Source organism: Diceros bicornis, chromosome 11, assembly GCF_020826845.1.
Source record: "Diceros bicornis minor isolate mBicDic1 chromosome 11, mDicBic1.mat.cur, whole genome shotgun sequence".
Taxonomy (NCBI): Eukaryota; Metazoa; Chordata; class Mammalia; order Perissodactyla; family Rhinocerotidae; genus Diceros; species Diceros bicornis.
Genome location: NC_080750.1, coordinates 10,818,816 through 10,844,849, shown reverse-complemented (window position 1 = coordinate 10,844,849; position 26,034 = coordinate 10,818,816).

The window sequence follows — 26,034 nt, the reverse complement described above, 5'->3', positions numbered from 1 at the left end:
CAATCCACAAGCATGGAAGATCTTTCCATTTATTTGTGTCTTTTCAATTTCTTTCATTAATGTCTTGTAGTTTTCAACATATAGGTCTTTCACCTCCTTGGTTAAATTTATTCATAAGTATTTGGTTAAATTTATTCTTAGGTATTTTATTCTTTTTGATGCAATTGTAAATGGGACTGTTTTCTTTCTTTTTTTTTTTTTTATAATTTTATTTATTTTTTTCCCCAAGGCCCCAATAGATAATTGTATGTCATAGCTGCACTTCCTTCTAGTTGCTGTATGTGGGACACGGCCTCAGCATGGCTGGAGAAGTGGTGCGTTGGTGCGCGCGTGGGATCCGAACCCCGGGCCGCCAGCAGGGGAGTGCGTGCACTTAACCACTAAGCCACGGGGCCCGCCCTGGGATTGTTTTCTTAATTTCTCTTTCCAATAGTTTGTTATTAGTATATAGAAACACAACATATTTTTGTGTCTTGATTTTGTACTCTGCAACATTACTGAATTCATTTATTCTAACAGTTTTTTGATGGAGTCTTTAGGCTTTCTATATATAATATCATGTCATCTGCAAATAGTGACCATTTTACTTCTTTCTTTCCAATTTGGATGCCTCAGCATCACTTTTTGATATCACTCTTATAAGACACAATTCTCGTCTGAATAAGAATATGCTGCTCTTTGGGGTCACATATTGATATAAATAATATGTAAGATAAATATATTCATTTCCTAGGATTACCATAAATTACTACCAACTATTAGCTTAACACAACAGAAATTTATTCCCTCACAATTCTGGGGGCTGGAAGTCCAAAATCAGGGTACGGGCAGGGCTATGCCCCGTCGGAGACTCTGGGTAGAATCCTCCCTTTCCTCTTCCTAGCTCCTGATGGTGGCTGTCAATCCTGGTATTCCTTGGCTTGTAGCTGCATTATTCTAATCTCTCTCTCTGTTCAGCACCACGCTGATGTTCTCCTATGTGTCTCTGTGTCTAAATTTCCCTTTGCTTATAAGGACACCAGTCACACTGGATTAAGGCCTACCCTAATGACCTCCTCTTAACTTGATTATAGCTACAAAGACCTTATTTCCAAATAAGGTCACATTTACAGGTGCTGGAGGCTATGACTTCAAAATATCTTTTTAGGGGACACAATTTAACACATAACAATAAGTGTCATGATAGACAAGTGCTATATGATGATAGCCGTTCAGGCTGTCACATAACTACTGGCAATCTGATCAGAGATGTCTGTTCGCAGGTAGAATTCTCTGGCAACTCAGCTGGGGGTCATAAATAATAACTTCAAACTTTGTGAAGGAGAAAGACAAGATAGAGGCAGGCTCCCAATTCTAGAGGGACTCTATTGAAACATGGATCCTGTTCATGGATAAAAACAAAGATTGACTTGCTAGGTAAGATCCAAAATTCGAGAACTTGATTGCTAGCAATAGTCATGGAAGTGGGGCCACTACTTAAGAATAGAATGTCTCCTGCATGGTATTAGGATAGACTCAAGTCACTAAGAGAAGTATGTACCTGAAGTTAGGGAATCAAGTGGAATTCTTGGAGGTGAGAGGAGAACTACAAAAGTTAGAAACCAGTTATCAAAAAGCACACACTAGTATATTTTCTAGCATTATTATGTATGTAATATCATATCTGACTTGGTCAGTAGGTCTTAAGTGCTAAAATTTCAATATATTACCTTAGTTTTTCAATTCTTTTCTGTTGAAACCCTTAAAAGTTCATTTAATCATCAATAAACATACACAGTCTGTTTCTAAAGATAAGAATACTAACCATTCAAAATGGCAATGCTCTCTGACAAGTTCAGCAGGACTACATTTTTCTGATCAAATAATATTTAGGTGCATTCTAGTGCATTCTTCTTTTATCTTCTCTAATTAGACAGCAGTTTCTGGTATGTCATTAGGCACCTAACTACACAATTAAATAACAGAGTGTGAAATAAAGCCTCACCTATTTCTGTAAGTTCAGTTTGTAATTACTTTAACTATATTAATTACATTTGCCCATTACATGCATATCACATTATTTCATGCTTATGCTTTTTTTTTGTATTATGCACTCAAATAATAGGCTTTTATAAGGATATTTTCTTTTTAATTGTGAAGAGAAAATCATTTGAATTAATATTCATTAAAATTCATGAGTATTCATCTGATTTTTAGTAACAAATATTAAAAATATTCAGCTGGCAGTTTTTAAAGTATTTTATCTATCTTGACTCAGTTCACAACAACTATATGAATTAGTTAATATTAACCTCATTTTTAAGATGATAAAACTGAACCAGAGGGAGACTAAATAATTTCCCCAAGGTTACTCAGTAAGAGTTGAAGTCAGAATATGAATTTACCCTGTCAGCCTCCAGAATCTAGCTTTTTAACCTGTTCACTTTATCTCTTTGGTTGTGAAATGTGTTCCCAAGACAAAATGTCAGAAATGGATAGGAGCATTTAAAGGATGCAAAATTGCATTGTAAAAGTTTAAAAATTATTTTAAAATAGAAGGAGTAAAATTGATATTTGTGTAATGGAGAACATGAGAAGATTCTCTCATAGTATGAGAATCTGTGAGTTAAGAAGTTTGTGAAGTTATACTTACACATCTAGTACCTGAGTGTAGTTATTTGGGGATGAAGTGATTCAAAGATCAATACTTTTTTTTTGCTAGTTTTACTAGAATTTATAATACGAGAAACTGGGATTTGCCTTGCAGGATATTTGGTCCTGTCCAAAACGTCCATAAGACATTTGATCCATCACACATTTGGTCCACGCCAAAAGGTCCTTGACGTTTGGTCCTGTCCAGAAGTTCTAACAGCTTATTTGGTCCATGCCAAATGGTTTTGGACAAGACCAAATATCAAGGACCTTTTGGCATGGACCCAAAGTCTCCATGGATGTTTTGGATAGGACCAAATATGACCAGATATCAGGGACCTTTGGGTGTGGACCAAATAACTTACGGACGTTTTGGACAGGAGCAAATGCCTGCTAATTGGTATTCGGAATTAGTGATGTTTATCCATTCAGCAAAAATATATTGAATAACTTATTTGAATTTGGAACTTTAGTAGATATTAGGAAAAGATTAAAAATAAACAGAGGGCTGGCCCAGTAACATAGTGATTAAGTTTATGCGCTCTACTTCGGCGGCCCAGGGTTCGCAGGTTCGGATCCTGGGTGCAGACCGATGCACCGCTCATCAAGCCATGCTGTGGCAGCATTCCATATAGAAAGTAGAGGAGGATGGGCACAGATGTTAGCTCAGGGTTAATCTTCCTCAGCAAAAAGAGGACAATTGGCAACGGATGTTAGCTCAGGGCCGATCTTCCTCACACACAAAAAATAATAATAAATAAACAAATAAATAAACAAATAAACAGTAACTCAAGTTGTTAAAAATATATATAGATATATGTTACAATACAATGTTAAGTAGCAAAATATTAGAAATATATAGGAGAGAGGAAAGAGTGACTCTGGTGGCATCAGGGAAGACTACATAGACATTGTCACAATACGCATAGAAAGAATATTCCAAAACAAAGTCATTAGCCTGTGGAAAGGCCTGAATGCCAATACTATGCCACAGTCATTTGTGTGATTTTTCTCTGACCCATCTCCTGCCCTTCTTCACTCTACCTGGTATTGCAAGGGGCTGACCCCTGCAGTATTCCCAGGTGCACTTGCTCGCTGGCTCTGGCTACATTTTACCAATGGGATGCACTGGAAAGAGACTGGACAGTGGAGAAGCCAGGAAATTTCTCCCAGTTGAGCCTCTTCAGGTCATAGATTACTTCATTGATGGTTCTAGCTCCTGATTGACATCACAACTTTGCGTAGTTCCAGTTCCTGTTAGAAAATATAGTATCCTGGACTCTGGTGACATGAACTCTTCCATTTTTCTCTCCATTCCTCGGCACGGTAACTGTTTCTCTTACTAACATCTGTGATAGTTTATCCTCTTCTTTTTGCCTTTAAAGCACTTCCAACCATTTTGTAGTGGCAGTATTTAAAGCAAGGTTTGTGAATGAGTTCACTCAGAGGCAAGGTATAAAGAAGAAAAATGGGAGACAAAGAGTCTGGCAAAGGAAACTGCAAAAGAAGAGACAGAAACAAAAGTGGAAGAACCAAGAGAGTGATGCCGTGGAATCCAAGAACAGTTACGGAGGGAGCATTCACTGTACAATATCTAGTGAAAAAGTCTGAGAAATTTTCATTGTTTTGGAAATAAGGAGGTTACTTATGTTGATAGGGAAGAGAGTTAAGTTTGGGAAACAAGTTTAAGGAGAAATCAAAAGTATGAATGCTCCCTAAAGGAGGAATGAGAGGAGGAGCTGGCCAAAGTAAGTTGAGTAATTGATGAAGAGTGTTAATGGCTGAAAATCAACTTTTATGCTCTCTTCCTAGCATTTCTTAGCTGCCTGGGTACAGAATAACAAAACTGCAATGTAGAGAGGATCTACATTGTACAGGTTACACAGAAACAGATGAAGGAAAAGCTGTTGCAGATTCTAAAGAAAGTAGATCAAGTGAACAGCTACAGATCTAAGATGGGGATGGGAGGGCACTAATAACAGGGAATAAAATGGTGATTACATGGGGTTGAGGTAAAAACTATATTGTATATTACATATCACACATACACTTTATGTTATAATAAGGCATATATCAAGGTGTTTATGTCTCTGAACACCTCAGAAGAAGAGATGTCCTAACACCTAAGAGAAAAATGCCAACATCATTAAAGGGTGATATAAGGCACGACAAAGGCCACAAGAGAAGTAGTCTTTGATGGAACTCCAGGTTTTACTGAAGCCCAAAAGGGACATGAGGCCATTTGTGAAGAAACTGTGAGTGTAGGAGTATTTATTTATGATGGAATGGCGGCCTCATTTTCCACCATGATGTGGGTGATGGGGAATGTCAGTAGTTGAATGATACATTCAGGGTTCAGCATTGTAGAGCACTGTGGGAAAGAGCATAACAGAAAAAAATATAGACCCAAACAGCTTGCTTTTTGAGATGGGAACAAGGATAATGGGTATGTAGGATTGCATTTAACTGGTGGGCCTAACCGTCCCAAGTTTCCAAACATCTGTGATAAATATTGAATCCTAGAGCATTTTTTATGCCTTTTGTTTTAAATATTCATATTGATTTCCCTTACTCCTAGCCTCATTTCTTAAATTTTTGAAAACAGATATGCATGTCTGTGCATACCTGAGCTAGTCGGTTTTAATCATTCTAAAGAATTTTCACTCCTCCCTGTACCAGAATTTAGAGAGTGAGTAATACATTTTTACGAATCTGGTGCTCACAAAGAGAATTAAAAATCCCAGGAAATAATTGAAAAGTAGGGAGCAGTCAGCAAAAGCTTTTCTCTACTCAAATTTGAATTGTTTTTAGGCTTTTTCATTAAGGTCAGCTGTTCCCTTACATATCACACATTGGTTTACAAACATGCCTACGAGAGAAAAATATAATTATGCTATCTTAATCACGGACTTGTGAACTCAGTTTCATTTTGATTCATAAAGATAACAAGATGTCAATTACTATTTTTATATTTTATTCTGGTTGTATCTAATTTTTAAACACACTTGGTGAGTCCTGCCACGTGTTATTCTCAGATTAGGTCTCCTTTGTCAGGTCCTGTTGTTTGTAGAGAAGGCTCATCTATTGAATACCAATCATGCTAAAATATGCTAGGAAAGTACCTCTGCAGTGAAACCATTGCAGTTATTGCAAAAACATTTTCTAAAAGCATTTGGGTTAAACACCTTTTGATTATTCACGCTACCATTTCTTTCTTCCTCTAACTATTCTGAATAGTTTCAGGTCAGCAAAAGCTTAAATATTTGGAGAATATTCTCCTTATCCGTTCTTGCACTTTGGCAGTATTGCCCTAAAGTTAGAGGTGCTTCCAAAAAATATCCCAAAGCAAGATTTGGAGGAAAAAAGTCATAATCTTGCATTATGATATGAGGGTAGAATACATTAATCATAAAATATACTCCTCTGAATCAGTTGGGGTTCAGTCAAGAGAAGAGTCATCATTGTATACATTTTTTAAATGAGAAAATTTTTCATAGAACTAAGATCTTACACAATTGTGGGTGAAGCTTAGATAGTAATCACTACAAAAGGGAGGAATCAGAGAAAAGCTCACACCAGGGCTCCTGAATCAGTGACAGGTGGGCACACTGAGGCTTGCAGAGAGTTCTGGATGCTAGCTGTGTCCAGCTGTTGCAGTGGACCTGAGGAGTGGGCTATGTTAGTCTGTTGCCTCTTGTCACCAATGTTTCTATGAATTTGCAACCAGGCATCTGAAGGCGAACCCAGGCTTGCAGTTGGTTAGCAGGGACCACCGTCGGAAAGAAGAGCTCAGTGCAGAGTGAGAAGACGGAGAACAAAGGAACCTGCCAGGCCTCCTCCTTCAAGGACTCTAATCATGATGATCTTCAGAGAATAACAGCTGTGGCTCCACTTCCTCCTCCAAATTTTGCTTAATTATTTTTCTTCACAGTCATATGGGCAAGGGGATTCTCTGAAATGTAGTGTCATCATTTCAGATTCTGTTGTCTTTTTTTTTTGGTGGTGAGGGACTGCTTCTGCCATCATATAGCCCCATTGAAAGAGAAAACAACATGTGTTATCATAAAGACTGTATAATGCCAAAATATATATTGTTTTTACTAGGGATTGCCTGCAATGTATTATTCTATTTCAATATTTGAAGCAGACCAAGTATAAAACAGGTGTTTTGGATTTTGGACATACAAATTTTAGATGTTTTCAGTATTTTTTAACTTATTGCTATTTCTTCCAGTTTACTTAAAATGTATTAGATAATTTATAGGCAATGTAATTCCTATTTTCTCCAGAAATGGTGAAATCAGAAACAGAACTATTCATTTCATTATGGGTAAGAACGGTCCACAAATCAGTGTGAATGATCCCTAGAGAAGTATTTAGAGTGATATATAAGAAACTTAGCTATGTTCCTTGTTTTGTGACGTTACAGAGAGAAGAAAATACACACAATTACTTATAAATACATTCCTAACGGAATGACAATTGACAAAATTGTTATATGAACTGAAAGAGGAAGAATTTGGAAAAATCACAATTTGGTGAGCCTATGCTACTAAGTTACATTAATTTTGAGTTGCTGCCTTTCATGCTTTCTTTTCTGTTTTTATTTTAATATGCGATAAATATAAAGCATGAATTTTGCTGTAAAATTGCTGATGTTTCAAATGGGAAATAATTTCTCCTTTAACTTATTTTAAAGCAGTTGTCAGATAAATTTGAAATTTTCTAACAGCTAATTTATTAGTATTTTATAAAGACATTTTTCGTATATCTTATTTTCAGGTTAAATATGTGCAAAATTTTCTTCTCTTATGCATAAATAGTGCTTCATTTTAGTTTTCATCAGCAAATTTCAACAATTTAGCCATCAACATTTACATATGTGGTCTATAACCATATATGTAGCATTTCAAATTTCTTTACCCAGACTTCATTTTTTTCACACTACACTTTGCATTAACCCATTGTAGATAGCACCAATAATCTCAAAGACATTTTCTATTTGAGGCAATTAACTCATTTCAAAAAAAGAAAAAATAATGGTTTCATAATACTAATTAGATTGGGCCCAGTATCATAGTTATGGTAATGCTAAATGTTGTAACATACAAACACAAAGTTAGGTTTGTTCAAACAAATAGAATAACATAATTTTATTATTTACTTATGTAAACTCCAAAACAGTGTTTCTGACCAGCAGGTAGCATTTCTCTAATTGGTGACTCATAACAAATCATAAATTCATTATGAATCGTAATTCACAAAGATCTAGACCCCTCTAGTTTGTGGCTTAGCCATCCTAAAATGTCTTTGCTCATCTGCACCTGCATGAAAATAAAAAGAGCATACAGATTTAGATGTGACATGTTTTAATAACACTCACGTCACATTGGATAGAACACAGTTACATGGCCATATGTAATTTGCCAGGAGCCTGGAAAATTCAGTTTGACTGTATGACTACAAAGAGAAATGGATTAGAGGAGCTGCTAGCCAGTCTCTTCCAAGCAGAGTAAGTTATTGGAAAATATTATTGATATTGGTTAGTTTGGGGAAGCATTTTGTCCTAGAAAATAAAATGAATTGTTCGGGAGTAAAGAGTGTTTTAGTATTTGTTACATCACATGTCTCTTTCCCACTTTTGCAGGTCATATGCTTCCTGGTTAGCTTATGATGTTTGTGAGATATTAAGGTCTAAAATTATTTACTGTCACGTGTCTCTTTGCACCACAAGAAAAAAGCTTCGGAAAGTTATCTGAAGGTTTTACGTAAGAGAAATGTCGAAGACTGTTGGATCCTTAGAAACCATGACAACAGTCTGAAGATTTGGTGCTGTGTGTGTTTTTTTGGGGGGAGGGGTGATCTATTGGTATAATTTTAACAGTTTTGAAAATCGGTCGATCTAATTTTCAGTTTAATAAGGCCATTGTCATTTCACGGGGTCTAGCATAGTCTGTGTGGAGGAACTGTGCTCAGGCCAAAGTCGGAGAAATGCTTGTTTAAGGTCTAAACAACTCTAAAAGCATCTTCTGAGAATAAGTTGTACATGATGACTGGGAGAGTCTGCCTGCTCATTTTGGTATTCCTGATTTCCAAAAGACTCTGAAAGACAAGTAGTCATACTTCTTACACAGAATCCAGGATGGACCCATAAATGTGGTGTGGAGAGTTAATCCACTCATCTTGATAGACCACCCCTTGGGTAGCATGAGGTGAATGAACATCAAATTTTCTTTTCTCTTGTTAACAGCCACCACAGAATGGAACAGCGTATTTGGAAAGCATAATGACCCAAAGGACTTCAATCAATGTTCTTTTTGTTTTTAATAACAAAGATATTTAAGCCTATGCATTTCTCTTACAAACTTGACTGTCTCTTTGAGCTTAATGTTATTTAATGATAAGGGGATTATTTTAATATTTCCATTAATCAATTATATCATAAACTTGACACTTTTTGAACTTTTATTTAATGAAAGAGTTATTTTAACATTTCTGTTGTTCAGTTATATGTCTATTATACTATGAGATAATGTAGCAAGTTTTAATTTTAGGAATGAGTTCATATTTTTATCATTACCTAATATGGATCAATGCTTTCACATGTTCTAAGTTGATTTAGAGGTATATTATCTGGATGCATGATTTACCATTTTAGATACTTCTTACAAATAATATACCTATTGATTTCTTACTTTTTGTATCTTTAATTTTTCAATACCTAATTTGCTTGACAAAAAAATTTCTAACGGCTTTTTTCTGTTTTGAAGTTCATTAACGTGCAAATATTATTGGTTAATGCAACTGTATATAAAATTGTTCCCTATATAGAACTGATTTTTGCTATTTAATTCTTTTTACTCCAGAACACATTTTTGTCTGCTATTTATATTTTAAATCCTGATTATCTTGTTTTGTGTTCTTGCAATTTTTTTGTTCTCCTCCTCCCTTTTTTTTTACTGGCAACTTTTCTGCTTAAACATCTTCTACTCGTGAATTCTGTTAGAATCTCTTAATGCAGGCCTAGATGTTATATACTGGTCTTAGTACCTTCCATTAATTTTCCACTTAATTGAATTTTATTCAGCTGTCCTGCAGAGAGAGACTCTTCTCGATGTCTCCTTTACTTACTATTTTGAATTGGTAAATATTATTTATTCCAACATAATAGGATGAAGCTCTTTTCTTGCCAAAAACTAATAAAAAAAACACTAAATCCTTCATAGATAACTGATTCCAAATTCAACTTCCTTTTCTTTGTTTTCCTTTTTTTTTTTAAGTAAAATCACACACCCTGGCATATCTCTACCATTCACTGGAGTATCTAGCATTTAGACAAGGCTTTATGCAGGATTCACATGATAAAACAAGGGTCAAGTATCTCCTCCCTCCCACTTCTCAGAAGTCTTTATTCACATTGGCTTCATTTTGAACAGAATCTACCAAGAGTATTCTGGGCTATATGCTAATACTTCAGGGATCATTGTGGTTACAATATAATATTGTGGTTATATATATATACGTGTGTGTGTGTGTATGTGTGTGTCTGTGTTCTAAATAGGAAAAAAAAAGCTATATAGGGAGTTTTCTAGTTACGTCATATGATTGTCTTATATGCCTGATGAAAATTAATAAAGTTCAAAATTATTTTTCCTCAACATTATTTAGTGGCTCATAAATTTTGTTATATATCAGAATAATCTGGGAATTTTTCTTTTTACAGAAAATGACTGAACCAAGTATGAGAATATTCTGTATCTTTAGTTCTGCCTTGGACTCTCTCCAGTCGATTTTTTTTAATGAAACTATTTTTTTGGTTTTTCATTTTGAGATACTTGATCTACATGCAGTTGTAAGAAATGATACAGAGAGCTTGTGTACCCTTTACCTCATTTCCTGGAATGGTAGCGTCTTGCAAACTATAATTCTATATCACAACCAGGATATTGACATTAATAGAATAGAGACGATGAACTAAGGAGAGATAGATTGGTGTTCGCAGTATCAGAATGGCAGGAAAAGGGGGTAGGAGACCTGGAGGGGTGAATCCCAAAATCCCTGTATAAATTCCCTTTAAAATGACAACTGTCTTCAATACTTGCGCATGTGCGGGCTAAGACTCCAAGAAAGGCAGGGGGAAGCAAGAGATGTGATGTCAAAGAGCTGAGCAAAGATTTGCGGAGCTCCTTGGTGCTAGAGGTCAAGTTTCTAGATTAACCTAGAATTAGAAATGTGCCAACTAAACGCAATGTGTGAAACTATAAGAAACAAAGACAATAAAATGAGAAAGTTTGGAACATTTTTTGTTGAAATTCCAGAAAGAGATGAGAGACTACCTGAGGTGAAGAAATATCTGAAAAGATAATGACTGAGAATTTTCTGATATTAATGACAGAGCTAAAAAGAGGAAGCCCCATGAACCACAGGAATATAAATGAAATCATACTGAGGTTCATCATAGCAAAACTGTATAAAATCAAAGTAAAGAGAAAAACCTCAAGGCAGTTGAGGAAAAAAGACAGGTTACCTTGAATGAGAAAACAGATAAAAAGAGATTATTTCTCAATAAAAACAATGCAGACCAAAAGGCAGTAGAATATTATCTTCAAAGAGCTGAAAGAAAATCCCTGTGACTTACAATTTTGTGTCCCTTGATAGTATCTTTCAAGAATGAAACAAATACTGAAAGAATTTTACCAGAAGAACTGTACCAGAGCTATAAAACATGAAAGCATTCTTCAGAATAACAGAAAACGAATTCCAAAGGAAGCTCGTCTTGGATGAAGGAATTAAGAGAAATGAAAAGGCTAAATATGAAGTTAAATCTAAATAAATACTGGCATATAAAACAATGATATCTTATAGGATTTAAAATATATACATATTTCAAATACCCAGCAACAATAGCATGCAAGTTGCATAAGCAGAAAGGAGAGTTAAAATGTTAGAAAGGCTTTGCACTTTTATTGGTAAGTCAAGAATACTAGTTTCCATTACTAATGTAAACTTTAAAAATAATAAAAAGTGCATAACCAACGAGCCAATAGAAGGGAAAAATTGAGCAATATAAAGCATCTAGTACAGATTAGCACAAGGAATGAGAAGGAGAAAAATAGACCCACACATACATGGTCACTTTCAACAGAGATGCTAAGGCAAATTTACTGGAGAAAAGAAAGTCTTTTCATAAATAGTGCTAGAAATATCCTAAAAGGATGCCTAAAAATATAAAATATAGGGGCCGGCTTGGTGGCGCAAGCGGCTAAGTGCGCGCGCTACACTACATCTGATGCCAATCCTCCTCTTTTTGCCAAGGAAGACTGGCCTTGGGCTAACATCCGTGCCCATCTTCCTCTACTTTATATGGGAAACCACCACAGCATGGCTTGCCAAGCGGTGCGTTGGTGCACGCCCGGGAGCCTAACCTGCCAACCTCGGCTGTGGCAGCGGAGCACGCAAACTTAACCACTTGCGCCACCGGGCCTCCCGGAGACAACATTTTCAAAGTAGTTTTTTTATGAATATGTTGCAGATACATTTGCAATGGCAATATTTTTTATATCTGGATGGTAATAAATTTGTTGCTTAGATTATTTCTTAAAATATCATATTTCATATGATAAATATATACTTAAATATACATGTCTATATCTCAACTTGTTTACTCTATTATTTACTATGAGTGACTATATTTCCCAAAGGAATTTCTACCTCTAATATCATTTCCTCATCCATTTTTCAAGATCAATCAATTACCTAAAACGATAATTAACATTTTTGCACTGTAGCTTTTGGGATATAGCAGCAGATACTATATTTCCCCAACTTTAGTACATTCTTTCTATTATTTGCTACTCCTCCAAAGAAATGATTTTAAATGGAATTAAAATCCAAAAAGATATATATGTATGTGCATTTGTATAATTATTATACAGATAAACGTCAATTCACAAGTGTTTGAGTTTTAGTAAAATGGTAAATTAGGAAAACTGCTTTAGGAAAATTAGCTTCGGGAAATTTAAAGAGACAAAGGTTTACTACTTCCAAATACAGTAATTTGAACTACTAATGAATTATTTCCAAGAAGCAAGTTGACCACTTTAAGTGGATAAATTATTTTCAAATTACATTATCTATTTGCATACAAATTATTTTTAACAATAATAAAAGGTAACAAAAGTATTTATGGACTATTAATATATGCCAGCCACTTTGATAAGCACTTTAGGTAGATTATCCCTATGCCTTTTCATGAGTGCACTTCATAGGAAATCACAGTTAACATATTTCTTTTTCAAATAACAAAAGACAGAAATAAAATGACTTGCACTTGTTACCCAGCTAATAATAGAAGTTATTTATTTATTTTTATTTATTTATTTATTTTGTGAGGAAGATCAGCCCTGAGCTAACATCCATGCTAATCCTCCTCTTTTTGCTGAGGAAGACCAGCTCTGAGTTAACATCTATTGCCAATCCTTCTCCTTTTTTTTTTTCCCTTAAGCCCCAGTAGATAGTTGTACCCCAGTAGACAGCTGTATGCCATAGTTGCACATCCTTCTAGTTGCTGTATGTGGGACGTGGCCTCAGCATGGCCGGAGAAGTGGTACGTTGGTGCGCGCCTGGGATCCGAACCCGGGCTGCCAGCAGCGGAGCCCACGCACTTAACTGCTAAGCCACAGGGCCGGCCCAATAATAGAAGTTAAAACTCAACTAGTCCCAGCTAATATTGGAATCTGGCTTCTCTATATTCTGTATTGCTGACGTTTTCCAAATATCTTACCTTTGTGGCAAGGTTAACATATGACTACGCTATTTTACAATATTTGTTTGCCTAGCAAACTCTTTCTTTGAAAAATTTTATTTTTCTTTTCAAAAATTAAATGTCAGCCCAAACTTTCCAAATGATTAGATATTTATATGAGTGGAATTTGATTTAATGTGATGTTCTCTACTGAGACTAGCAAATAGAGGAAAGAATTAATGAAGTTTCTTTACTTAGATCATCAAAGATATGATAGTAACCCTAAGTTATTGTCTATTGAATAAAATAATAATAACAACAGTGATGCACTAGTAATAAATAGTTTTGGCATTGTATTAGTTAAGTTAAAACAAGACATTGATAGTCCCCAACTTTTTGTGACTTAATGCAACAGAAATTTATGTCTCCCTTAACTAAAATCAAATGCATGTGCTTCTGTTCTGCAGCAAGAGTTATGGGCAGAGACTTATGGGCTCTATTTCACACAATTATCTGGAGATAGAATATTTCATAATTTCTGATATGTTGAACACGTGGCTTCCAAATTTTCCATGAACATCCAGTGGGCACAAAAGAGAATAGTGAGAAGACAAATCCACACCTTACCATCTTAAGATAGAAAATAGACATTTCTGATGCTTACTTTTCACTGTGAGAACAAGTCACCCTATTTATAAATAAGGAGTAAGTAAAACAGTCCTTGGTTGGTTCAGTAGTTTGAGGCAAAACTCTATACCTTGGAAGGGAACATAGACATTTTTTCAACATCTAGTTGCCTTTGCCACAAGGAGAATGCTGAGACTTAAGAACATATGTATGAGAATTTTGACACATAGCCTTCCTTAAGCAAATGAATAATCTGTCGAAGAAAGTGACATGGATATGCTTATAATTAAAATGTATTAATTTGGTTTAACACAGGCCTTTGGCCAAAAGACAAAACATTGGCAGGGCATAGAATTTGACGATGCAGAAGTTGTGTAAACTGCTCAGTCCAAGACTTGACTTACAGGATTGACTTATCCAGTCATAACAGTGGTATCCATAATTTCCTTGTTACAGGAAAACAATGTAGTAGTGGTACTCAAGAGAACAGGTTTACAATCCTCAGCAGTCCTTGTTATTTCACACACTGATCTCCAGTGTTTGCCTGACTGGGAATATACATCACAGGAAGCTCAAGAAACCGCCCAAGGGATGGAGCAGCAAAGGTGTTCAGGGTTTCCAATGACATAATGAAGATACACAGCCAAAAAGGAATTAAGGTAGCTCCACATCAATAATATAAATCAAATAATTAAAAATATTTTCATTCTATAAAGCATGAGGTTCTACTATATATCACAACTTTTTTGCAGGATTAAATTCTCAAAGTGTTCTAAGGATTTCCAACTTCTTTAAGGCTAATTTGAATGAAATTGAAACACATACATCATTCGAACAAATATCTCCCAAGTGATTGTGAACTTTGGAAATGAGAAAAGGATTAATGGTAATGTATTTCATATTTGTGTTCTCTCTGTAATGGTTCAATTATTTTCCTCTGAAGAATTTATTACTTCTACCACCAGACATGGGTCAGATTTTTAATAGACATTGCCTAAGGTAGTATAAAAAATGACTTCCAAGTACAATAAACTTCATAGCTGTTATTTTTCTCATTGTCTAAGTGACAGACCTAATAACCCATGTCAAAATAATAAGAAAAAATAGAGTAGTAGTACATAATTCTTTTTATGGTTTAAAAGTTATGACTAACAGTTGGTGACAAATGAAAGCAGGAAAAAATTGTAACCAAAGGAGGTGTAAGATCACTAGAAGGAAGTTCATTAAACACCCGACAACCATTTTCTCCAGAAAAGCAATATGCATCAAAGGCAGTCTGCAGTGGAGAAGATAATAGCTTAGCAAATATGTTCTTGCCAGTCTAGTCTATTAATAATCACAGCATTGAAAGAGTGAAACTGAAGATGCATTACAATTATTTAATTTGTGATATTGATGTATTTTTAAGGGAAGATAGAAAGGTAAAAATCATGTATTAACTAACTGAAGTTATATCAAATATTTTCCTCTTGATTTTTTTTTAAGTAAACATTTTGATTGAAAAATTGTTTACTGTTATTAGGACAACTGCCCAGTGAACTACGAAATTTGAATATAAAGTAATGTGACAAGATTTATTAATTGCAATCCTATAATCATAATTATATTCATGTTTAGAGTCTATAATGACAAAAATATTATTCTTAAGTAAAAATAAGATCCCAGAGCATATGTCCACAGTAATCTTCATGAAGTTGGTTTAATTATTGTGTCCATCAAATGAGCATGCCCTTGATTCAACATGTCTTTTCTTCCTCTTTTTCCAGCAATACCATTCTCTGTGTCCATCACATATGGATTTCCAACTTGGAGCCTCAGCCTCGAACCCAAAGACCTGGAAATTTATCTCTGTGAATTTCTTTTTTTTTTTTCATTGTGAGGAAGATCAGCCCTGAGCTAACATCCATGCCAACCTTCCTCTTTTTGCTGAGGAAGACCGGCCCTGTGCTAACATCTATTGCCAATCCTCCTCCTTTTTTTCCCTTTTTCTCCCCAAAGCCCCAGTAGATAGTTGTACGTCATAGTTGCACATCCTTTTAGTTGCTATATGATGCTGCCTCAGCATGGCCTGACAAACGGTGCATCAGTGCGTGCCCGGAATCCGAACCTGGGCTGCCCGTAGCAGAGCATGAGCACTTTACCGCTAAGCCACGGGTCGGCTCCTCTCCGTGAATTTTTTACCTTAATTTCCGAGGACATTTTTTTCACTTTTAGGCATATAATTCAGACAAATCATCTTTCTTTTTATCCTTCTTTAAAAAACAGCTTTGTTGAGGTATAATTAATTTACAAAAATGTGTACATATTTAATGTATACAGTTTGATGAATTTGGACATATGCATACACCCATGAAACCATCACTATAATCGAGGTAATAAACATATCCATCACCTTCAAAAGTTTCTTAGTGCCCCTTTGGTTTTTCTGTTTGTTGGTTGGTCAGGTTTTCCTGTGTGTTGTAAGAATACCTAACATGAGATCTATCGTCTTAACAAATGTTTTTTTGTTTGGTTTTTTTTTTGGTGAGGAAGATTAGCCCTGAGCTAGCATATGTTGCCAATCCTCCTCTTTTTGCTGAGGAAGATTGGTCCTGGGCTAATATCCATGCCCATCTTCCTCTACTTTATATGTGGGACGCCTGCCACAGCATGGCTTGATACTCGGTGGGTAGGCGTGCGCCTGGGATCGGAACCTGTGAACCCCGAGGCTGCTGAAGCTGAGCGCGTGAACATAACCAGTATGCCACCGGGCTGGCCCTCAACAAATGTTTTAAGTGCTCAGTAGAGTACTGTTAACTATAAGCATTATGTTGTTTAGCAGACCTCTAGAACTTGTTCATCTGCATCACTAAAAAGTTATACCCATTGAAAAACATCTCCCCATTTCCTCCTGCCCCCAGCACCTAGCAATCACCACTCTACCTTCTGTTTCTTAAATCATTTTCTTTTGCTGTTATTGTTTTTCTTTTCCAAAGAATAAGGTCTTTATTATAATACCTACTTTGTCTAGTATTGTATTCCATATTTAAAATTTAAAATTATTTTTACTATCCAAGATAATTTTTAAATTGGCGCCGGTGGAGTAGCACTATCAATGATTAGCCTAATTTCTCCTTTTATAGCTTACGACTAACTCATAGCAATTACACAAGTTATCCAAGGCCATTCAGTTAATTCCAGAATCATGGTAACATCCTAGATTTTGTGTTTATTTTTTAAATCAACTTTATTTAAATATCATTTACATACAAAAGCAAACCATATAAGTCTACAATTGAATAAGTTTTTATAAATATATACATTCAATAATCACCAGCCCAATCAAGATATATGGCATATCCATCAATAATAATTGTTCTCATCTGCAGCTTACTAGTCAGTGTCACCATGCTCCCTGCCTCAGGCAACCACTGATTTGGTCCTATCACTATAGACTAGATTTATATTTTCTAGAGATACATAGACATGGAATCATATAAATCATATAATAATGAATGAAATTCATATCATTGGGTGTTTTAAAGGTTTGTTTCTTTTTGTTGCTGGTAGAGTTCCATTGTATACCACAATTTGTTTCAGTTTTGGATTATCTAAAAAAATATGCTATGAATATTTATGTAAAAGTTTTCTTGTGGGCATATATTTTTATTTCTCTTTAATGAATGCCTCAGAGTGGAGTTTCTCAAAATGATAAATGTATGCTTAATTTTATAAGAGAATGTCAAATTTTTTTCTGAAGTTGCACTGTTTAACATTCTCCCTAGCAGTGTATGAAAAAATTATTACTCCACCTGTTTGTCCACATTGGTATTGTCGGTAATGTTTTAATTTTAGTCATTCTAATGGGAATATAGTGATAACTGACTGTGTTTCTAATTTGCAATCTCAGATAATTAATAGTGCTGGTGACCTCTTGTGATTATCAGTCATTTGAATATCTTTCTTTAACCCGTTTTTTATTTATTGGGTTGTTTTTTCTTATTCCGGTTTGTAATAGTTTTTATATTTTCCAGATACAAGTCCTTTGTCAGATATCAGTATTGAGAATATTTTCTCCTAGTCTGGATTGACATTTCTTTAATGAGATTAATGTTCTTTAAAGAACAGAAGGTTCTAATTTTGATAAACTTCAACTCATCAAATTGTTCCATGGTGCATGCAATTTTGTTAACGTTTAAGAAATCTTTACATATCTTAAGGTTACAGGTAGTTTTTCCTATGCATTTTCTAGAAGTTTTATAGTTTTAGCCTTTACATATAGGTCAACAGTTCACTATGAGTTAATTTTTTTGTGTGGTGTAAGCAATAGCAGAGGCCTTTTTTCTTTCTTTCATTTTTTTTTAAAATAAGGATATAAATTGTTCCAGAATCCTTTGATTAAAAGGCAATCATTTTCCCATTGCATATTTTGGCACACTTAAAATTTATCATATATATGTGAGTCTATTTCAATACCAGAAGTCACTAACCTTTTCCTGTAAAGGGCCAGATAGTAAACATATTCAGCCTTGCAGAACATGTGGTCTCTGTTGCAACTACTCAACTCTGCTGTTGTAGCGTGAAGGCAGCCATAGGCATACTTGAACAAAAGCTGTGGCTGTTTTTTACAATAAAACTTTATTCACAAAAACAGACCACCAGCCACTTTGGGACTCTACTCTATTCCATTGGTCCTTAGTGTCTTTATGTCAGTTTCAAAGAATTGATATCTTAACAATATTGTTTTCTAATTCATGAATTGGTCTTAAGTCTTTAATTTTCTCAGCAGTATTTGGAGTTTGCAGCATGCTTCTCTTGTTTGTATAGTGTTACATTTAACCATAATTATTTCAGACTTTCTAATACCATTTTCAAGAGCATTTTTAATTTCATTTTCCAGATATTTGTTGCTAATAAATAAAAACACAAAAACATTGACCTTTCATCCCAGGACAGGTTAACAACTTCATTATTTCTGGCAGTTTCTTTGTAGATTCCTTAGGATTTTCTACAAAACAAACATGTTCTCAGTGAACGAAGACAGAATTACTTATTCCTTTCCCATCTATGTGTTGAATACAGTGGGAAATATTCCATTCTTCACTGTAACATGTGATATGACAGACGGATTTTTCATACATCAGGAGGAGAGTTCCCTTAGATTTCTAGTTTGTTGAGAGTTATTATGATGCATGGATGTTCAATCTTTAAAATGGTTTTCCTACGTCAATTGAGATCATCATATTGCTTTGTTTCCTTTCTTCTGTAAGAAGGTCAATTGCGGTGATAGATATTGGAATGTTAAACTAATCTTGCAATCCTATGATAAACCCCGCTTGGTGTATTATCGTTTTCTATATTGCTGGATTTTATTAGGTAATATTATGTCCATAAAAAACGTTAGGGGAGAGTTTTCTTTCCTTGTGATATTTATTTTTTTTCTTCCTTCTGGCTTTTGTATCAGGGTAATGGCGCCTCACAGAAAATATTGGGAAGATTTCCTTCCTCCTCTATTTTATGAAAACTTTGGGCAGGATTGATATAATCTCTTTCTTAAATGTTTGATAGAATTCACAAGCAAAGCCATCAGGACTTGGAGTTTTCTTTGTGGTGAAATTTTTAGTTATGAATTGAACCTCTTTGTTAGATTTAGAGCTATTCAGGTTTTTTTCTTTCTTCTTGAGTCAGTGATTATAATTTATGCCTTTTCAGGAATTTATTCATTTCTCCTAAGATGTTGAACTTACTGGCATAAAGATGTTCCTAATATTTCCCTATTAACCTCTTAGTGTCTGTAGTGATAATGACATATTAATGATAAATTATTTCTTCTGAATTCTTTAATCTAGCTAGCTAGCTTTTATTTCTCCAGAGTTTAAAGTGTAAATTATATAATTGATTACAACTCTTCTCCTTTTCTAATATAAGCATTTAATTCTGTGAAATTTCAGCTAAGCACTGCTTTAGCTATATCCACAAATTTTGATAAATTTTGTATTCATTTTTACTTATTTCAAATTATTTTCTAATTTATTTTGTGATGTCTTATCTGATTCATGAGTTATTTACAATCATGCTTTTAAACTTCCAAATATTTGGTGATTTTCAAGTATCTTTCTTTTATTTAATTCCAACTTATTTTAATTTGTGTGATTTCAATCTATCTAAATGTGTTGAGATTTTTATCATGTCCCATCGTGTGCTTATCCTACTATGTGAACTTGAAAGAATGTGCATTCTGTTATTGTGAGTTGGACTATTTCATGAAAGTGAATTATGTAAAGTTGGTTGATAATGTTTAATTCTTTTATATCCTCACTGATTTTATGTCTATAAATTTATTGAGAATTGTATTATGGGCCCAATACATGGTCAGTTTTGGTGAATTTTCCATGTGCATTTTAAAAGTACCTTCTGTACCCTGGAAACTATAAAACAATGGTGAAGGAAATTAAAGACACACAAATGGAAAGATATCCTTTGTTCTTGGATTAGAAGAATTAATATTGTTAAAATATCCGTAGTAACCAAGGTGATCTACAGATTCAATGCAATTCCTATCAATATCCCAATGGCATTCTTTTTTTGTTTGTGTGAGGAAGATTAGTCCTGAGCTAACATTTGTTGCAAATCCTCCTCTTTTTGCTGAGGAAGATTGGCCTTGGGCTAACGTCCGTGCCCATCTTCCTCTTCTTTATATGGTATGTCACCACAGCATGGATTGATAACTGGTGCATAGGTCTTCGCCTGGGATCCGAACCTGCAAACTCCAGGCCACCGAAGCAGAGCATGAGAACTTAACCACTATGCCACAAGGCTGGCCCCCTCCCAATGGCATTCTTTACAGAAATAGAAAAAAACTATCCTAAAACTCATATGGAACCACAAATAGCCAAAGGAGTCTTGAGCAAGAATAACAAAGCTGGAGGCATCACATTCTTTGATTTCAAAATATATTATAAATCTATTGTATCAAAACAGTGTGGTACTGGCATAAAAACAAATACATACATCAATGGAACAGAATAGAGAGCCCAGAAATAAATCCACACACTTGTGGTCAACTGATCTTTGACAAAGTTGTCAAGAACACACAATAGAGAAGACAGTCTCTTCAATAAATGGTGTTGGGAAAACGGGACATCCCCATGCAAAGGAAAAAAATCAGACCCTTATCTTGTACCATATACAAAAGCCAACTCAAAATGGATTAATGTCAAATACAAGACTTGAAACTATAAAACTACCAGAAGAAAACATAAGGGGTAAGCTTCTTGACATCAATCTTGGCAATGATTTTTTGGCTAAAGGAAAAATTGTGCTTTGGTTTGACTAAAATAAAAGGAAAAATAAACAAGTGGGTATGCATCTAAAAAGTTTATGCCCAGCAAAAGAAACACTCAACTAAGTGAAAAGGCAATCTACAAGATGGGATAAAATATTTGCAACACAGATATTTGATAAGGGGTTAATATCCAAAATGTATAAGGAACACCTAGAACTCAATAGCACAAAAAACAAATAACCCAATTGAAATATGAGCATTTGAATAGACATTTCTTCAAAGAAGACATATATGGCCAACAGATATATGGAAAGGTGCTCAACTGATCACCACAAATCAGGGAAGTGCAAATCAAAACCACAATAAGAGATCACCTCACACCTGTTAGAATGGTTATGATTAAAAAGACAAAAGACAACAAGTGTTGGCAAGGATGTGGAGAAAAGGAAACCCTGGTACAGTATAATTGGTATAGCCATTTTAGAAAACAGTATGGAGGTTCCTTAAAAAAGTATAATAGAACTACCATATAACCCAGCAATTCTACTTCCAGATATATATCCAAAGGAAATGAAATTAGTATCTTGAAGAGATAGCCACATTTCCATGCACATTGCAGCATTATTCGTAATAGCCAAGATATGGAAACAACTTAAATGTCTGTCAATGGATGAATGGAAAAAGAAATTGTGGTATATACATGCAATGGAATATTATTCAGCCTTAAAAAAAAAGAAGGAAATCCTGCCATTTGTGACAATATGGATGAATCTGGAGGACGTCATGCTAAGTGAAATAAACCAGAGACAGAAAGACAAATGATTTCACCTATATACGGAATCTAAAATAGTAAAACTTACAGAAGCAGAGAGTAGAGTGGTGGTTGCCAAGGGTGAGGGGTAGGGGAGGGGGAAATGAGATGTTGGTCAAAGGGTACAAAGTTTCAGTTATGCAAGATGAATGAGTTCTGGAGATCTAATATACAGCATGGTAATGATAGTTAACAATACTGTATTGTACACCTGAAATTTGCTAAGAGGATAGACTTTCAATTAAATCTTTTCAACACACAAAATGGGAACTATGTAGAGGTCATGGATAAATTATTTAGTTTGATTGAGGTGACCTTTTCACAATGTATACACATATCAAAACATCAAGTTGTATACCTTAAATATATACAATTTTTATATGTCAAACATAGTTCAAAAATAAGTTGTTAAAAACAAATAAAATAACTATTTCTAAACAAAACAAAAAACACAAGGTGCCTTCTGCTATTGTTTATTGGAATATGTAATAAATGTCAATTAGGTGAAGTTGTTTGGTAATGTTTTTCAAGTCTATAAAAAGAGCAAAATATAAAAATATAAAATCAAAATGAAACCAGTTGGGAAAAATATGGAGCAACAAAAAGAAAACATGGAGAATCTTTAAAAGTCTGAAAATAGAAGCAGAAAACAAGTATGATGCAATTAAACTGAAAATAAATCAGCTACCAGAGGTAGCAGATACACTAAGCATGAATTCAACCTTGCTGATGCTGAAGTAGATAACAGAAAATAAGGGAAGGAGCATTATGAAGAGAAACCAAAAGAACTTTGGATACTTTAAATAAAAAGAAATGAGAACTGGATATGAAAGGAAATAACTAGAGGAGAAGATATCACAGGAAAACTAAATCTGCTCAGAGTGACTAGAAGTAAAAAAAATCTGCATCAATTCTAGCAATTAATTATACAAAGAAATTAATTGTTTAAAACAAAAAGGTAAGGTAGAACAAGATAGTCATGGAGATACAGAAGAAATAATGATGCAGTACCAAGAAAAAAGAGAAAGCTCTCCTGATCTGGATACTAAAGCAAGGACTTTAAAAGGATTTGTTACATAACTGGGAGAAATAATGACCTATAGATATAAAACGCAGCAGTTTAGAAGATGTTTGACTTTGAAATGCAAACTCTGCTTTGACAACTTATTATCTCAGCCAGCTTAATTTGGAAAAATTAATTTCGACCATAAAAATGAAACCCTTACTTATATAAGTCCAGCTTGGAGAGGGAAAACATCTGCTTTCAATGGCATGACAGACTCATATGGAAATGAGCATTCTTTGTCCATGGTTTGCTTTATTCTTTCTCTAGGTCCATTGTTGAATTTCCTTTTAGATGCCTGGATCAATTTACTTCTACCTGACATGGTTAATATGAGAAATGCGAGGGACATGATACTGGCTGATGCAAGATTCCCAATGTTTTAGACAATTCATTTTTGCTTGTTCCTTGAAGCATGAACTCACTTCCTTCAAGTAAACTGATTAGAATTCTTTGAATGTCTGATCCTGAGAAAATACAAACTATAATGACTTTCCAACCTGTCACACAATAGGAAGAAGAACATCAAAGTTGATTTTGAATTTAATATGCCATGTCCTCAGGTTGAAAGATTTGTAAAGGGGAAAAATCAAGACTATTTGATGAAATAAGTGAAATCAAAGATAATTCTAAAATAAAAGGAACTCCTTTATGTATCTGCCAATAATAATATGTGCAAATAAGCCTAGAAAACAAACTATAACTAACATTTGTAAATTACTATTACTTTACTTTGAGAAAATCAATTTCACAGTTCTGGTGTTGGATCTTTTTATTTTTTTTAAACCATCTTCTTTTACAGATTATTTTTCAGAAGTGAAATTTTAGGGGGCCAGCCCCATGGCATAGTGCTTAAGTTCAGCGTGCTCCACTTCAGCAGCCTGGGTTCATGGATTTGGATCCCAGGCATGGACCTACACTATTCATCTGCCATGCTGTGGCAGAAACCCACATACAAAACAGAGGAAAACTGGCACAGATGTTAGCTCAGGGCTAATCTTCTTCAGCAAAATAAATAAATAAATTTTAAAAAGTGAAATTTTGTACATATCTGTAAAGTGTGGTTTCATTTTTACAGTATTTTGAAAGAATTGAAATAGAAGTTTGAGCATCTGAGAAAAATATAGGTTGTTTTTCTGTCTGTAGGCTTTATTAATTACTGAGAGAGGAGTGCTAAACTCTCCAACTGTAATTGTGCATTTTCTATTTTCCCTCTAAGTTCTATCACTTTTTTGTTTCCTTTTTTTTTGAAGCTCTGTTGTTAGGTACATACACATTTAAGACCACTATCCTTTCTCTGGGATTTGATCCCTTCATCATGATGTAATGTCTTGTTTTATCCCTTTTAAGATTCTTGGTTACAAAGTCTAGTTTTTTTTAGTATTGATGTAGCTACTCCAGCTTTATTCCTTAGTGTTAGTATGGTACACAGTCATGCATCGCTTATGACAGAGATATGTTCTGAGAAATGTACTGTTAGACAATTTCATTGTTGTGTGAACATCATAGAGTGTACTTACACAAACCTAGATGGTATAGCCTACTACAAATCTAGGCTATATAGTACTAATCTTACAGGACCACGGTGGTACATGTGGTTCATCATTGACCTAAACGTGATTATGCAATGTATGACTGTTATCTTTTTCAATTATTTTGTTTTTACTTTTGATTCCTTGATATTCAAAGTAGGTTTAGAGTCATAGTTCTTAATTTTTTTGCATCTTATTAACTCTGACTTTTAATTATCAACATGGCTTTGTTTAACAGTACCATCTTAATATTTGTTTTCTATGTTTTCCCACTCAAATAATCTATAAACTAAGTGTTCCATCCAAGAAATAAAATTGAATTTTAACAGCTGCTCAGTCACCATATTGGAACACCATTATTTTTTGTTTATCTCTTTGATATATTTGGATATACAGTCTTCTACACTTAGATTTTTCTGACACCAACCAAGCCCCCAAATGAAACTATATTATGGGGTATAAAAAAGGATCTCTGGAGTCATATCCAGTTGTGAAGATTTAAAAAACAAATTGATTTTTATAAAATAACAAGGCAGGTCAGAAACCTTTCAAAATTTTTGTTGTAGGCAACACATTAGTTCTTGGTGTTCTTGCTATGACAGCCTGCCTCCACACAGAACTGGAATAAATTGGTTCAATATTTTTCAAGGCAGGGATTTAAATAGATTCCATTGAATTATTTCTATCTTCTTTTCCTCTTCACAAAAGATAAAAAAGAAGTTAGGTAACTTTGATATAATCCACAAGAGAGTTTTTGGAATGATGTTTAAAAAGCTGTGACTTTCTACTTGTCATTCAGTAAATGACCCAGTAGAAAACTCTCTTTGTGCTCAAAGTTTTAAGAAGTCTGTCATCCCTGAAAGAGTTCATGAACTCTTACCTTTCCTCATTCGGATGAATAGTATATAAAAAGTTTATTTTCCTCAAATATAATCTAATTACAATAATCTCATCAAGTACACTTCCTAGAAAATATGTAATATCTAATTTATTTTTCAATAAAGTTTTATTCTAATTACAAAGTTAATAAAATTTCAAAAACCTTGGGAAAATAAATAAAAACTTGAAATACCTTTTTTTAATGTTAAGCTAGTTAAATCCATAGTCTAAGGTTAACCATGGTTAATTTTTGGTACATATCATTATGGTTTCTGTTTCTGCCTGCCCATTTTGCTCTCTCAGATTACACAACCAGACACACGCACACACGAAACTCATTCTCTCTCAAAGAGAACAGATAATAATAAGCAACATGTAATGCACAGTTACTATATATCAGAAACTGCATTAAATGCTTTACAAATTTAATTCACACAAACAACTCATTAATGTAGGACCTATTATTATCCATATTCCAGGGAC